At 35.6% G+C, this 17298-nt stretch overlaps 1 protein-coding gene across 1 annotated transcript in view; it reads right to left on the minus strand.

The window, feature by feature from the left end:
* The window catches only part of LOC125657878 (nitric oxide synthase, brain-like), a 73390-nt gene extending 67901 nt beyond the window's left edge, over window positions 1-5489 (minus strand). Inside the window, exon 1 of the mRNA XM_048888751.2 lies at window positions 4945-5489. The gene's annotated coding sequence lies outside the window, so the exon portion shown is untranslated. The remainder of the gene's footprint in view (window positions 1-4944) is intronic.
* Window positions 5490-17298: the final 11809 nt, after the last annotated feature.

Consider the following 17298-nt stretch of genomic DNA (forward strand, 5'->3'; position numbering starts at 1 on the left):
AGTAAGTCTAAAAACATATTGATACATGTAACTATTAAGTAGTGACCTACACGATGATTGAAAATGTCCATTTTCTACTTCCGGTGAACGTTATACATTCGAGGAGGCTTCCAAAACTTCCGCTAGAGTTCGTTATACAATGGGGCCTCGACGGGGGAGTTTGGGGGACATTTCCCCAACTTGCCGGAAAAAACCGAGAAGTTGCGATTGAACAGGAGAACTTTAGCTTGATGACGCAGCCTTTATTTATAGATTGGAACCTAACAGGGTGACACGTGACCGTTATCATGGGGGGGGGGGGTAGATTGCACAAGTACATGTTTATCGGGATTGGCAATATTTCATAACCATGTGTCAAGAAAATGTTTTTAAAAAATCGATTAATGTTATGGAATCTAACTTATTGATACATACATATAATTATGATAACATATTTAGCTTAGCTGCAATAATGTAGCTCTATCCGATTTTTTTTTTATTCCGACGTCTTCGGGATAGGGCTACAATTCCATAGGATCTCCGTATTGGAGCAAAATAATTTTATGAATAACCGATAATAAGTTCCATGTATCAATCCCAAATGTTGTCTACACCAAAAGGAGTACCAACTTTGTGCTTGTCTAATAGGGTGTTTTTCATTAAACATCATGTACAGCATGCCAAATTCTTCGTCTGCTCCGCCATGCTTGTTATCGCGAGATCTCGTACAGTGTAAGTGGATCTAATGTAAAACCTAAACATTGACAATCTGCGCGAAAATGTAGTTACTCGAGCCACTCCGACAAAGAAAGGAAAATCAGATGGTTACAGTAATGATTTACTCTTCGCTGATCGTTTTTTAACTTAATATTAAATCTAAACCTTTTTAATACCGACGAAATAGCTTTCTCCTCCGTACTTGTCCATTGATGTAAAGACTACCTTATATGGCATATGCAAATAACTTGACATTCGGAAGTTGTAACTTCAGTACATCTAACATGGCGCACAAATATGAATCGAGAAATTGGAATATATCGAAATTGTTGAAAACAGTAGAATAGAGCCTCACAAATCGTAAGTTTCAGGTTGTAAATTTATATATTGACTAAGCAACATAGAATATCATTTTATTTACGTAAAAAAATTCAGCAAATGTCTAAAATGAGCGAAAATGTTGCGGGAGTAAATCACTCCCGCATTTGCACCATTACGGAGATCCTATGGAGTTGTAGCCCCCCCCCCCCCCTCCCCTCCCCCCCCCCCCCCCCTCCAAATAAAACTGAAGAGGGCTACATTATTGCATCTATATTCAGCTCAGCGACGCTTAACAAAAGAGGAAATGTATTGTTCTTGCTGTTTTTCATCTCTTAAATGGGCGTCATTTGTGAAGTTGAACTGAGCTATTGCAATGAAAAACGACAAGCTTGTGAGCAACAATATTTTTTGTTGCCAGATTTGTCATTGAATTAAGGTATAAAACACAAGTGTTATTATCTAAACAAGATTGTGTTCTCTGTTTAATTTCAACTTTAAGGTCTTGATTAAATACAAGGATGACACATAATTCTGAGGATATCAGTTCTAGCAATAAAACTTGTAATAAGATATTTGTATGTTTCAAGATTTAAAAAATCTTGTCTAAAACACATTTTCATTTCAACCCAGAATATCAAATTTCTGTTAGAACCATATGCCTATGGTCCACGTGTTGCAGTGACTCCTTTTTGTTTTAAAAGACAACAACTTGTTGTTTTATAATTTAATGAGCATTATAAAACGCCTGTCATTATCCTGACTTGCACGCTAGACACTAAGACCTCTGAACATTATCTGGCAAGATTGGAAATATACAGCGTTCGTAACTGTCGTCTTTTACAGTCAAAACATTTGACGTCAAAAACGAAGAGGGCAAGTACGATTCAGCGCGGACGACCGTGACAACATGAGTTTGAAATTGTAGTTTTGAAGTTAATTTCAATCTTCTTTGCAATTACATGTATCATTACCAATATAATGGGTATCAGGTGCAAACATGTGATATTTTCTTAAATGCAATTAATTTGATGATCATTACATACTTGTAATAAAATTTAAGACATACAATTGATTACCATAATACCTCTACAAAATTACTGTATGTCACTTCACAAAAATAAAACAAAATCTACCAGAGGTTTTGGAAGAGAACATTATGAAATACGTTTTGTGTGTTGACACTTCGTAGTTCATTTGCAATGAACAGGATCCCCTGTTCATCCCGTCTATACAGATAGCTTAGTCAGTTAAAATGTTTGACCTTTAGGTGGCAAGTTCGAATATCACTCCTACGTGTTTACCGTTGAAGAAATTCATAAAACTTAAAATGCATTCTTGAGGTAAACCTTGCAAATTTTGAAAACCTTGGTTATAGTTTGCTATATTTTCATTTGTATGAAACTTTCAGGGTCTCATTTCTCCTTAAGATCGATGTACTGCTTTATCTTGACGAATTTATTGTTAACAAGAATTTTGTTGTGCTTTTAATTGACAAGGATCGTACTGAAGGCTATAAAATTGGATTAGAATTCAATTAGCAAAATGAAATTTTAATCTCACGATTCCAGTGACGTTAATTGAAGGTAAAAATAGGATGGTCTTTCAAAGTATTAATATCCATTGTATTTGTTATGATACATACAATTGCAAAGTGGATCATAAACTATAATTACGATCCAATTTTTCCCGGTCGTCCGCGTTGAATCATACCTTTTCCTTGTGACGTCAAATGATTTGACTGTAACAGATGACAGTAACGAACGTATTATTTTCGCAATCTTGTCAGTTTTAAATATAGATGGACAAAGATAATTTCAAAACAAAAGTTGAGGTTAATCTTATTTCGAAAGGAAGTACATCACATAATAGGGGAAAGGGGTCGGTCCAAATTACCATACATAGAAAAAGAGGCGAGGAAAGGTATAGATATATATAATAAGAAAGGTATAGATTCAGATATACCCATTATATTGGTTATATATGATACATATAATTGCAAAGTGGATTAAAAACTACAATTTCAATCCAATGTTTTCACAGTCGTCCACGCTGGATCGTACATGTTCCTTTTCATTTGTGACGTCAAATGTTTTGAATACAACAAATGACAGTCACGGACGCTGTGTATTTCCAATCTTGCCAAATGTTTCGCACTCTTGTACGCTGATTAAAGGGGTTAAAGGTTAATACATACTAAATAAAACGAGTGAGTCTCTGCATATAGTAACTGAATAACCAATGTTAACTGCACCAATTAGTGAAAATAAATCAATATTAAATAGACAAATAAATAAAACAGCAGAATTACTTTGATGTATAACTATTTTTTTTAAATGTTTGAAACGCTCTGTTCCCAGGAATACATTCTGTACTTTGATTGCATTCAGTTGCTGGGCTATACCCGTATGTAGGGTTTATAAATTTGATAGAGGTACAAGGGTAATATACGTGCTGTCAAGATTCTCTTTCAACATTCTTTGTGCAGCTCTCTATCACTTCAACCTTGTCGACAACAAGAATCGTTTATTGCATCCACTCTCTGTAATCTCACACAGTAAATACAGGTTAAATAGTCAGTGGAATGCAATATCCCAAAATAACCACCAACGTGACAATAGGGCAACATTTCGATAAAGGGAGGGCACCGGGTTAGACCAGACAATGCATTTTACTTGTACAGGTAGACAATTACCGGTATTTACTCCCACCTCATCCCCCACATCAACCCTGACCGTATTACAGAACACACAGGTAAACATTTGAAGTCCTGACCTATGACCCGCTCTTAATGAAAATTGTAAATTTTGTTGAAGAGTGTAACGCCTGAAGTAAATAGATACGCTGAGGATTTCTCATGCAGCTTATAGTCAAGCTTCAATGTTGACTGAATTTATCTAACTGGATCTATGTCTGCATGAAAGTTTTCTTGTTTGCTTTATTCTCTTCGCCAGGTCGAGAGTTCTTAACTGTCAATATATGTGTACATATATAATTAAAATGCTGAAAAATTTGAAATTGATCTTACGAAAATCGATGCCGCGTTTGCATTCCATACTCGTTTTGACTGATTCTAACGTTAGACACAGAGGATATTACATGCTTCTGTAGACTGTGATTTCTGATTTTATTTACGACATTAGATAATTAATAATACCCCGCCAAGAAAATTCAAAAGTTACAAAATGAAAGTCCAGCTACAAATGTAATTTTGATTCACTTTGGAGGAGGGGGATTTGAAGATTTCAGTGTCTTTACTGACCTTCAACATATTTTTTTCTCTTCATCTTTTTTACTTTAGAAATATAACGGGCTGATACGTGCTGAAAATATGGTGAACTTATACAAATGTCATCGGAGAGATGTTTTATGCGATTGTTACTCAGAAACCGGAATTGATAATCATTCTGTTGAGGATTAATTTACCTTACAGTTGGATTAAAACACCTTACATGTTTGTTGGTCTCAGAATTATGGTTCTATCACACGTAAGGTTCTCAACATGACTCGTAGTAGCTCTTATAACATAATCTGTGGGTCATTAGACTACACAAAATGTCGACTAAATTAAAACCGTTTTTGAGAATTTATAGTTCGTGGGATGATGTGCCTGATTCCCAATTTATACACAATAATTAATCAAAGTAGTAACCGTGCGCCGATTGCCTCTGCATGCATAATATACTCAACAGTCCAATGAAAACCCTTTATTATATTCAGTTCTTGAAAATATCTTAGAGATGTTTATGTTTGTTTTATCTGTGTCATCATTACTACATTTTCTTTCAAAATAAATGCAAATTTTGTAACGCTTAAACTTAGACCTTCTGGGTAATTAATCAAATGAGTTAATTGACGTGTAGTTTTTCGTCTGATTTCTACATACACCTTGCGTACGTCCTATGCCAAACAGAAGACAAGAAACATTACCTTAGAGAGCAGCAAAATGGTAAAAGCGGGTGTCCGTTGCCCTATGCCTCCCGAGATTTGCCGGCGGTTCGATCCCCCACGTCGCTCGTGTACAAATTTACCTGTACTGAATCAATTCACAGCAGAGAAATCACAGCTCATTGAAACAGAAGGTGTATAAATAAGAGCACGTTCACTAATATATGATGCACGAATAAAACGGAGAAAAGCCAACACTGGATTGACAGATGTTGAAGATTAGAAGGCGTTTTAAGATCAATAGGTAACAATCCTCATGCTGTACTGTAAAAAAAAAAGTGTTTAAGATTCAGTCAAGCAAGTTTCCATGGGAAGTTTTTGTTCTGATGAGACTTCAAATTTAACTGGCCTCGGCAATGCACCTCCCCTTTAACAAAAAGAATTTTAAATCTCGATTTTAGAGGTGGGTAGTAAGTTGCACGATGCTTTAAGGAATAGTGATTCAGTCCCCCGTCCTACAGACAAGGTAAATATTCAATCCACCAATAGACCACATCCTGTAAGCTTAGAAACGTGTGGGTGTTCATAAACATAAATAAAATTCATTTTCATTTTTAATCTATTTCATTCGTCTGTGTCATCTCTTAAGCTGTAGAACCTCAAGGGTTTATTTGTCACTGTGTAAAGTGCCGTGATACTCCGCAGATCACTTGTACACACGTCACATACTTTAAAGCGGTGTATATTTTAAATTTCTTGGATAAAAAAATTTCCTTGGGGTCAAAATGTATTCTGATGTCGTGGCATCTATGTTTGATAGTGATCGTATATTTATCCCCCTCGCACCGGAATTGGGGAGGGGGTATATTGGCGCGCATATTTGCGAGTGAATGGTTGCGTTACACCATAAGTGTCACAGGGTTTTGATGGCTAGATAGATAAGATGGATATATACATGCTTTATAAGAGCCAGACTGAATCACATTTTAGATATTTGTTAGATGCAGAACTGTGGCATTCTGGGGGGAAATAGGATACACCAGAGAGCTACAGACCCATCCTCTCTTCTTCTTTTTTTAAACCCTTCGAATTACAGCACAACTTTTTTTGAGCGCGATTCAGGTCTTATTTCTGTATTTCTCTTAGAGCCGTCTCAAAATTGTGATTAAGTATAAACAATTCATAACATATAGTCCCACAACATTTATGTCAAAGAATACCTTCAAAGAACTATTAAAACCCCATTCGAAAAAAAGCTTGCAGCTTCAATGAAGTTCGCGAATTTACGTGGCCATGTTAGGTTGCCGGCCAATTCGAACCCCGCTGATTTTAATATTCATTTGTTAACTATTACTGTATATCTACAAACTCCGTCTATATTCTAACTATTTTTACACAAATCTTTTACGATGAGAGCAATCCAGTTCGGATGAAATTATTGTTTTGATAGGTTTGAATACTGAATCAAAATTCTGGCTCTTGACATACTTATATATTTACCAATTATTCATGTAGATGGAAGGTGAAGATAACGAACAGTGATCAATTTCATAACTCCTATAAACAATACAAAATACATAGAGAGTTGGGCAAAGACGGACCCCTGGATATACCAGAGGTGGGATCAGGTGCCAAGGAGAAGTAAGCATCTCCTGTCGACCGGTCACACCCGCCATGAGCCCTATAATCTCGGTCAGGTAAACGTAGTAATTCGTAGTCAAAATCAGTGTGCCAAGAACGGCTTAACAATTGGTATGAAACACGTCAGACAGCATTTGAACCAATGATAGTTTTTGAGGTGTTTTTTTTTTTTTTAATTTCAAATTATTTTTTTGCTCAAGATAAAATGAAGACCGATGTTTGTAGTTTTGGAAATATGAATAAACACAGCATCAATAAGGTTTGAATTGACTGGCAACCTAACACGGTTGCATAAACAGGCGAAATTTAGCGAAACTGTGTGTTTTCACTATTTCGAAGTGGACTGAAATATACGTTTGAAGATAAGGTAGGAATTTTTATGTATTTTTTTTTTGTAGACGGATATTTCCAAATAAGAGGTTATAAGGCCTGATTTGTGCGCAGAAAAACTTGCGTCGTAAATGAAAGGTTTTCAAAAGGAGTGGATCTGCAGCTCTCTGGTCTATCCAAAGGGGTTTTTTTTCTGAGAGAGCTACATTATTTGTGTGATTTTTAGTTCATTATCCTCCCCAAATTAACCTTTCAGTTTCATCAGAAATTGATCAAGATTATTCTTTGGGACAGGGCCTTTTGGACCAAAGTTATTTTGAAAAGGTCAATGTCACTCAGAACATATACCTTATATAAAGAAAAAGTTCCTTATTTCAACAATTTTGAACAGGTTTTGATCTTATATTACACAAATAAGTAAACAGGAAAATGGCTTTCACACAAAGGTCACTCAAGGTCATTTTGAAAAGGTCAACGTCACTCAACATATACCTTATATATATATTTAAAAAAAAATCATTTCAACAGTTATTGATCATTGTGTCATTCATCAGATGAAGTAGTTCATTGGTTAGATGTAGTTACGGGAGCATCTATCAGTTTTACTGGTATTCTTGTTTTCAGCAGTGTCTCTAATCATCACAGACTATCATATTTGTGTATAACTTTTCGTCATTTACTAAATCAATGACATTTTCAAACATACATCTATTTACTCCTGTATCAGGAAAACGAGCTTTGGGCCATTGACAAGTTAACTAAGGAACATAAATATGCCCATTTACGAAAGGATGATTTCTTTCATTCAAACTTTGCCACGTGCATGACAGAAAGTCGCATGACCTTGTCATTTTGATCGGAAAGTCAACAAGTACCCTCTACTAGTCGTGAATAACCTAAGTGCCTTTGATTTATAACTATCAGTATAAAAGTTCTTCAGTAATACGCAATTTTCGAGATATCGGCTCTTCTGTGGTGGGAGTATGTTCGGTATAATGTTGAACGCTTGGGTGGGTACAAGATGTAAATTTTATTTATAGACATTAAACTGATCATATAAAAAATTATGTTTGAATTAGGCCATCAGTAAAATGATTATGAAATTAGTATTTATTTCTTCGTCCACAATAGTGATACTTTTATCAAAGAAAGTGTTGATTATCGATTTTTGTTTGCGCTATCTTATTATCAAATACTCATAAACTTACTGAATTTGTGTTTCCCTGCAGTTCATGTCAGCTTGTTATCATTCTTCAGACAATGTAAAAAAGAAAGTGAAGATAACGATAGTGATCATCTAAAAAATCCCCTAAAGAATACAAAATTAAGAATAGGGCAAATACGGGACCTTGGACATACCAGAGGTGGGGTTATGTGCCTTGGGGGAGTAAGCATCCCCTGTAGAACTTATCACACCCGCTGTAAGCCCTATATCTTGATTGGGTAAAAGGAACATTCCGTAGTCAAAATCAGTATGGAAAGAAAAGTCAATAGATATGAAACGAGTATATGTACGCAGCGGTAAGCAACGTGGCTACGAAAACAAAGTTCGCGTCTCACCATGTGTAAGAATTCAACAAATTATTTCAATTCAAAAATTGCCTATTGATAGGATACTGGTAATTACAGTTTCTATGCTAGAAATCCTTTGACATTTTAGCGTGAAAAATCAATAAGGATATCGATCATCTACTAGTTATTACCAAACAACTTATCAAGTTTGTTGACCACTGGACAAATTGTCGTTTTGTAATCAGTCGGACAATTTCCACCGACATGCCCGACGACCATGTAAAACTCCCATATCTTCGAAGGGGCATATTGTCATATATCTACCTGCAGGAACACCATTTTGTTTTCCATGTGTAATATCAAAGATCACCGATATCATTCCGATGACTAACCAATAGAATCGAGTCTATTTTCTATGACTTGCCCTTTAGATGGATTAGGTAGATAGGAAATAATCCCATATGTTTATGTAATAGAAATTTTATTTCTATACTTAAAATTAATTACATATCTCTCCAAATAGTTGAGAAACTCTGCAATAAATCCATCTGCTTCAAGCGTTTTATCGTTTTTTAAATGATTGTCATGCTTCTATAATTTTACGCTGTGTATGGGTAATATCGGCATTTAGAATTTGAAGGAATAACACATCCGGGACATCTGTTATGGATTAAAAGTGTTGGATATGTACAAATTGATATTTTGAAAAGTTTCAAATTTACCCATTTTGTAAAAAAAAAAAATGCAGTTTTAGTAAATAGTAATCGAGGGGGGGGGAGAGAGAGAAATTAAACCTCTGCTGGACTCGAACGCACGAACTCCTGATCAGCAGCTGACATGTTAACCTATTGAGCTATCCAGATAGGTAATTCGATTCAATGTATACCTATAGAAATACTTAACTGGTCGCGGTACCTCAGTGATAGAGCTTTCGCTTCGGAATCTGGTGGTCGTGAGTTTCAGCCCTACTCGTGCCATGGCTCTGTCAAACCTAAGTAGTGAAACGCACGGCATTTAGTGAGAGTCACGTGTCTTTCGGATATGACCTTTAAAGTCCTTAACAACGGAGGTCCTGCGTCGTGGCACGTTAAAAAAAACCTCACTGCTACGACTTTAAGCGCTTAGCATTTAAGTCTAAATTTGTGGTACTTCACCTACAGCTGGTGACGTCTCAATTTGAGTGAGAAATTCTCGACGGGCTGTAAAACAAGCAGCCAATAATTAGCGCGCTGTTTTCCTTCCTCGACTCATCTGCATTAATTTTTAAAATGTCTGTTACAATCATATTTTAGTATTTATTTAGATCGCTAAGCAAATCAGCATATAGTGTAAAGTTAAGTGTATCAGTCGCGAAGAAGAAATCAGTACCTATGTTTACGTCTTAGAATGGATGTGGTCATGACACGAGTAGGTTCGAATTCACGAAGCAAACGCTCTACCACTGAGCTATCACGACCGATCATTTACGCTTCTTTGATATATAACAGGCATAATAAAAAGAAAATCACTAAAACATAATCTTATATTCAGAACTCAATTCCAAAAACAAAACGATTTGTCTCGTTAAATGTAAACAGCATTATATGAAATAATAGAGATAGAATCCCCCCCCCCCAATTTATTATGCAGCATTGAATAAGATGACCTTCAGCTTTGAATTTCATAAGCATTTATAAAACAGCCATCACTCTAACTTGCACTCTAGACACGACATGGACGAGTTACTCGCTGATTATTTTACATCATACGCCCGAGTCTCTGCATATGGTAGATAAATGAATGTATAAATTTATTGAATAATTTAGTAAAAATATATCAATATCAGATAAAAAGGAAAATAAAACAGCGAAATTACTTTGATATATAATTGATTTTGTTTGTTTGAAAAAATTCCCCTCCCATGAGTACCTTCTGTACTTTGATTCTACTTGGGGGACTGAATTCATTACTGTTGAAATCACTGTTAAATTTTCAAATGAGGGAATTACGTGATCTTTTACTATGCCGCTGATTCCATCAAAAATATAGTTCCTTCTAATCCAAGTTCCCCGGAACCTCGTATGTCAGTATTTTAAAATTGTAACTGTGAGGAAGAAACAGCAAAGTGACTGCATGACCCACATTGTAAAACTGAAGATCACACACCGACATATGTTGCATATCCTTTGATTGATTTTGTGTACTTTTACGCCGATTTGGAATGATGACAAGAATCCATCCCTAAGTTGAAAAGGAAAAAGAAAATCGCTCTTTCCAGTTATACGTATACATAGGTAATAATTACATCCAAAATTAGAACAAAATGAAGTATGGTTTATTATGTAGGAGTCTTTCAACTATACGTTCAAGTTTTTAACCACATGTTTTCAGTTACAAATTTAAGATTTTGACTCCATGTACTGTAAGATTTTCACTAAAGTTGAAGACTTTGACTCGAAGTTTAAAATATTCTAAAACTACGAGTTTAAAATTGTGAATTTTTGTTTAAGATTTTGACTTCCTGTATAAGATTTCTTATCTGGGTTACTTATTCTCCACAAATCTGTTTTTAACTTTTGTTTTATTTTTAAAACAGCTGATCTGTGTAAGAATGAAAGTGAGAATATTGTACAAGATTCCAGTCCCCATGTTAGTAATGTCATTATGAAATTGACTACGGATAACTCCGCTTACCTGATTAAGATATAGAACTCATGGCGGGTGTGACCGGTCGACAGGAGGTGCTTACTCCTCCTAGGCACCTGATCCAACCTCTGGTATATCCAGAGGTCCGTGTTTTCCCAACTCTCTATTTTGTATTGCTTATAGGAGTTATGAGATTGATCACTGTTCATTATTTAAAAGAGTAGGTACTTTTCGGTCATCAGATAAACTGAAATTGGGATTTATCGAAATTAATCTATCGGATAACCATGACCTCACAGTAAATAAACAGAACCGTCTGACTCGGTTTGATCGTATCTTGTAAACGGTTAATTATAGATTTCACACTCTTTAAATAGTTAAGCACACCTTTTCTCCTCATAATAACATAGCCCACACCAGTTTACAGAAGTTATCGTCAGTAATGTTTTAAAATACAGAGGTACGTTTCTTACACGTATGTATCACACCACTCGCACTTATTTACAAAACAAAACAGTTTTTTTAATATACATGTACACATACTTATGGTGTGCAGTAGATGTCTATTTATTTGTACATTATTTTACACAGAGAGACGACACTAGCTGTAGGTGAAATGTCACATTTTTTTTATGCATGTCGCTCTATCAAGGCCGTGATGCAGTGACTTTATCGTGACAATGCCTACACGTGAACGCTGTTTTAAAGGTCATATCAAAAAGACCTGTGACTTCTAATACCGGGCGCTGGGGAACGGAAGAACAAATATTCACTACTTATGCAAGTCTAATGCGATGTTGAAATCGAGAATTTAACCCGGGACCTCCCTTTGGCAAAGCGAGCACCCAAACAATTACGCGACCGGTCTGTATGATATCTACTCGTGCAAGGGCCACATTTGTTTGGGATGTTATTGTTGTTTAGCGTTCCATTTGAGAATTTTTCACTCATATGGAGTCGTCACCCATCTTGAAAAAGTAAAGATAATGAATAGTGATCAATCTTATAAATCCAATAAAGAATACAAATTGAGAGTATGGCAAGCACGGACCTCTGGAAACACCAACAGTGGGATCCGGTACCTAGGAGTAAACATTATCTGTTGACCGGTCGCAACCGCCGCTGGGTCTACGTCTTGGTCAGGTAAACGGAGTAATCGATAGTAAAAATCGCGGTCGAACAGTTGGTACGAAACAAGTTAGATTGCATTCAATCTAATGACAGGCTGTATAATTAAAACGACTACAGAATTCACCACTGTGATCAGTCATCTAAATAATGACTTTGTTAAACACTACTCTGATTTTACGCACAAGTACTCTGAAGTTGCTATTATAAAGATTATAGAATCCCTCATTAAAAATATCTACATGTACGTAGTCTTCGGTGATCAGGTCTTCCAATAACAACTGGGTGCCACCAGATAACTGAAAAATTGTTGAGTGTGGCGGAAAACATCAATCAATCAATCCAACAGGAATTCCCATGGGTACGAATTGTGTTCCTTTATTATCTGGCCTATTTGTATATTCTTACGTGGCAGAATTTATTCAAAGGTTCTACACGAGAATAAAAAATTCTTGCTGTGGCCTTCAACTTGGCATTTTGGTATATAGACGGCGTTTTATATCTATGTTGATTCATTATATCCCAGTCAACTCGAAATAAAAGACACCACAGAGTCTTCCACATCCGCCCCACTAGGATATTTTGTTGAACATAAATGTTAACAGCAACGTAAGAATACAACGATATCAGGCCTCAACCGTGCGCCGTAAATCGAAGGGTTTTATAAGGGGTGAATCTGTAGCTCTCTGTTTCGTCACAATATTTTTTCAGAGAACTAAAGTTCTGCAGCTACATCTACTCCTGAAGGTGTACCAAGTTTGATGTCTGTCAAGCAAAGGATTCTCCAGACATTTAGCGGTCAGTATATTCCTATGTCCAGTTTGACCCTTGACCATGTGACCTTAAAATCAATAGGGTCATCTACTCCTCACATTGTATCAGTATATCAAGTTTAATGTTAGTCAAGGAAAGGTTTTTCTTAAGATATTGAGCGGACAGTATCTTCCTATGTCCAGAGTGGATTGACCTTTGACCTGAAAATCAATTGGAGTCCTCTTGTACTCATAACCAACCCACATATGAACTATCGTTACGATCAAGTGAATGGTTCTCAAGATATTGAGCGGACAACATGTGGTCTACCGACCGACCGGCAGGTGCAAAGCAATATGCCCTTTTTCTTTGAAGGGGGCATAAAAACGAGACACCGCCCGTGGGCGAAGGTGATTCTTGCTGACTAAGAAATATTGTTATTTTTCTGATCAAAAAACCAACAATCGTCATATTATATAAATATTGCATTACGCCTCGGTTGACAATGGTTTTCTCGGGGTGAAAAGTTTCTGTGTTAACCTCAACTCCATGCAATATTTATTTTATTATACTGAATGTTATATAACCAACAAAGCAGAAAAAATTATGTCTGTTGACATTTGGATCAATCACTGTCATGCGATATTTCGTATATCGATGCGGGTATTCGTGTTTTTTACAAACATTCAAACGACGTCGTCTAACAATCTACGGCGAACCGTACGCGCATGAATTTGACGCATGTGATAATTTTTTTTGATAATATCACCCGTTGTCAAGTACTGTTACCCGTTGCTAGATAATATCACCCTGGAGCGCGTTCTTTCTGTTCTCAGAGGGTAACAATATTTTTTCAAATGCTTCTCGACCAATCAGATTCGACTATTTTACATGAAAGTATAATAACATAAAATATCAATTTTAAATCTTTTATTGATCAATGACGAATTGATGAGAAAAGAAATAGGAACACCGAAGTCAACCAAGTCACGGAGTAGATACCATCGAAAACTTAAACTGCGTCACCATCGACGGAGATATACCACCGAAAACCTGAACTGTCACCATCGACGGAAAATATGACTCCACATTTCATAAATTCAAACCGATGTCACGCATGCATAATCTACTAAAAATGTAAATCCGTCATGTGAACAGATGCTGAAGGTCATTGTAGCTAAACCCTCATTTAACTGGGGCAGTTTGTTCTCTTGTTATGCAAATAAATTTTTACTATTCATAAGAACTAGTTTGTTTTACTTTTCCCCTTTTCATAATTACTTCTGAACAAATAAACAAATTGACCCTTGACCTTATAAAACACGGTTAGTAGTGCGGTACATTTGACGTTGACAGTCCTAGAAAAGACTGACCTACCATAACATAAAATATAATAGTGAACTATAGTATCTCCGTTTTTACTATAGTAATCAAAGTATGAATTTTAAGTCTTTACTATAGCAATTTAAGATCTTAAATTTTTTACTTTAGTAAATCAAATTATCAATTTATAATTTTTTACTACCATAAACTTTTTAATACTAATATCAAAGTCTTTACTAGAATAGTTTACTATATTATCAAGGTTTTTACAGCAGTAAATCAAAGTTTTAAACACGCCAACCAAAGTTTTTTATGTACATTTAGTAAATCAAAGTTTTATTCTATATCATAGATACAAATCAATGAGCAATTACCGTTTCAAATGTTTGAAAGTCATAATCGTATTTGAGTACAAATCCCCAATATGATCGTCAATTTAGTACGGCAAACTAAATCTAATTTAATCAGTATCGTGTATTTTTTATGTTCTAATAATTAATGGTTGTGTCAATCAACTAACAACTCGACACTGCAATTTCTTACATCGCGTGATTCTATCACGTTTATTCACTTACGGCAGCACACATCTAAGCTCTGTGAGAGAATTACACGACTAAGATAAGTGATAATCAATTTGATTGCAAGATCATTCGATATATGTTCATGAGATTTCGTTGTGATGTATTTATGCGAAAGGGTTTTCAACTTTTCATGCACCAATACCTACAATCACCAACACGTTATCTGTAATAAACCTTTGCCGTTTCATTTCTCGATAAAGACACTTGGACACAACGTTACCTTTCAAGCTTGACAAAAACGTTTATATACTGTACAAAAAAGAAAGGTATATGTCTATATGTATAATATTATCCACTAGAATTTGAATATAAGTTTGAAAGACAACAGACCTTAGCCACAGCCTATTGTGATCAAATAATCGTGATAATTCAGGCGTAGCTATTTTAAACGGCAAATGAGTACAATGGATACAAGCTCGACTCATGTACAAAAAATCTGAACCATTTTGTCTTTCAATCTTTTATTCAAATTTTTTTGCACAGTATATTTACATATAAAGATCTTACATCAAACATTATAAATATCTAGGTTGTAGCAATAGAACAGAAATATGTGGTAATATACAACGAACCCCATGCTTCCATTCCCCCATAACACAAGTTCACCTTTCATTTAAATTATAAATAAAACCCTGAATTTCTTCGTACCGCGATTACTGAATATTCCACTGAGCTAAATATTTCAATGGAAGCCTCTCGTGAAATAGAAAGTTTTGACGATTTTATATTCTTGTGAATTGATTATGCCAAATGGTATAAATAATATATGTGGTAGTGTTTTAACATCTCTCACTACCTGTTATACCTTGTTTTATTATGTATTGACCATGCTTCTCATTGTCAGCATTTCTTCATATAATACTTTTCTATTATTTGATACACCTGAACAAGTAGGTGTATTGAGACAGAAAACAAACCAAATTCTCTCTGTATCAAATGCACTGCAGGCTTTTCGTTTTGATAAAGTCGTATGACCGTTAAGACCTATTCAAAGGGAACACCCTTCCAGCGATTACGGTTTATCCCGTTTAATCTCTGTAAATAGCATAAATCTTTCTATTTTAGCTTTGAAGGATGTGCTTGTTGCTCCATGGCTTGTATTTGTCACACAAACACTTCATATTTACCAAACATCTATCACGAAATTTGTAACAAAATTCTCTTTACTGTAATGATTGTTTGTTTAACAATTCCTTATGCACCAAGTATCCTGGAGATACCAGGCAACAGGTAGATTTAGAATAACTGTTTCAGAGGGCACAAACCACCTGTTTCGGCAGATTTATTTCTAACAATACGAAATTCATAAAACTTTAAAAAGAATTGAAAGAAGATATTGCACAGTTAGAGTTATTTTTCCTATCAGTGTTGCACTTACGAAGAACCGGTCGTATTAGCCAAATGGTAGAGCGTTTGTTTTGTAACCGGGAGGTCGTGAATTCGAGCTCGTACAAAACCGAAGACGTATATATAGGTAATGATTGCTCCTTCGCAAAACACTTGGTATTTAGGAGTGAGATTCGTCGGTCTTTCGGATATGACCTTAAAAACGGAGGTCCCCTGTCGCGGAGGGCGTTGTCTCACTGCTTTGGCCCTGTGCGCTAAGCATAAGTCTAAATTTGTAGTATTTCACCTACAGTTGGGGACCTCTCAATATGAGTGAATAATCATCAAAAGAACGTAAAATAAACTAACAAATGAAGTAAAAAAAGTATTACACTTCCGACGTAGAAACCAAGTCTTATCAGAACACAAGAACCGGTAATTTTGTCTGTAATAATAAAAGTAGGGATTTATACCATACCAAGTTCTAACAAAAACCACAAGGAATGAAACGAAGTTTTACTCAAAATTTCGATTTAATTTTGGTTTAAAATTCTGTTTTTATCTTTACCTATCCCATAGTAATTTCAATATATAAGCCATTGATCCACCATGAAAATAAGTCTCATCGACGCGTATAACTCATAGTTTTTCGTTACAAATTTTTGGGCAAATTCCCGTGTTTGTCCTGGTGGATATGAACAACGTCACTTCCGGAATCCCGTTTAGGCGGATAACTCCATTCGGCAGATTCCGGTATCCTCCGGTACCCTACATCTAACCTCGAATGTATGACGTTAAGTGATATGTAGCTACGCCTAACATTTGCAATGTGGTTGTCTATTTACTCTCCCAAAAAAACTTCGGAATCCGCTTTCAGAAAGTAGTGATCAAAATATGTTTTTTAAATTAATTTATCAAGTCAAGGGGGTTAAGCTAAGCTTTATTACTATGGAAAACCAGAATCTAGTCAAGTATCATATAGAAATGTAAGTGAATGTAAAAAGGCTTGTGAAACTCTATGGCCCGAATAAGGACGTGAAAGGTGAAGATAATGAACAGTGATCAATCTTGTATCTCCTATAAGCAATATAAAATAGATAGTTGGGCAAACACGGACCCCTGGATAAACCAGAGGTGGGATCATGTGCCTAGGAGGAATAAGTATCCCCTGTCGACC

The sequence above is a fragment of the Ostrea edulis genome, chromosome 1 (assembly GCF_947568905.1).
Source record: "Ostrea edulis chromosome 1, xbOstEdul1.1, whole genome shotgun sequence".
NCBI classification, from domain to species: domain Eukaryota; kingdom Metazoa; phylum Mollusca; class Bivalvia; order Ostreida; family Ostreidae; genus Ostrea; species Ostrea edulis.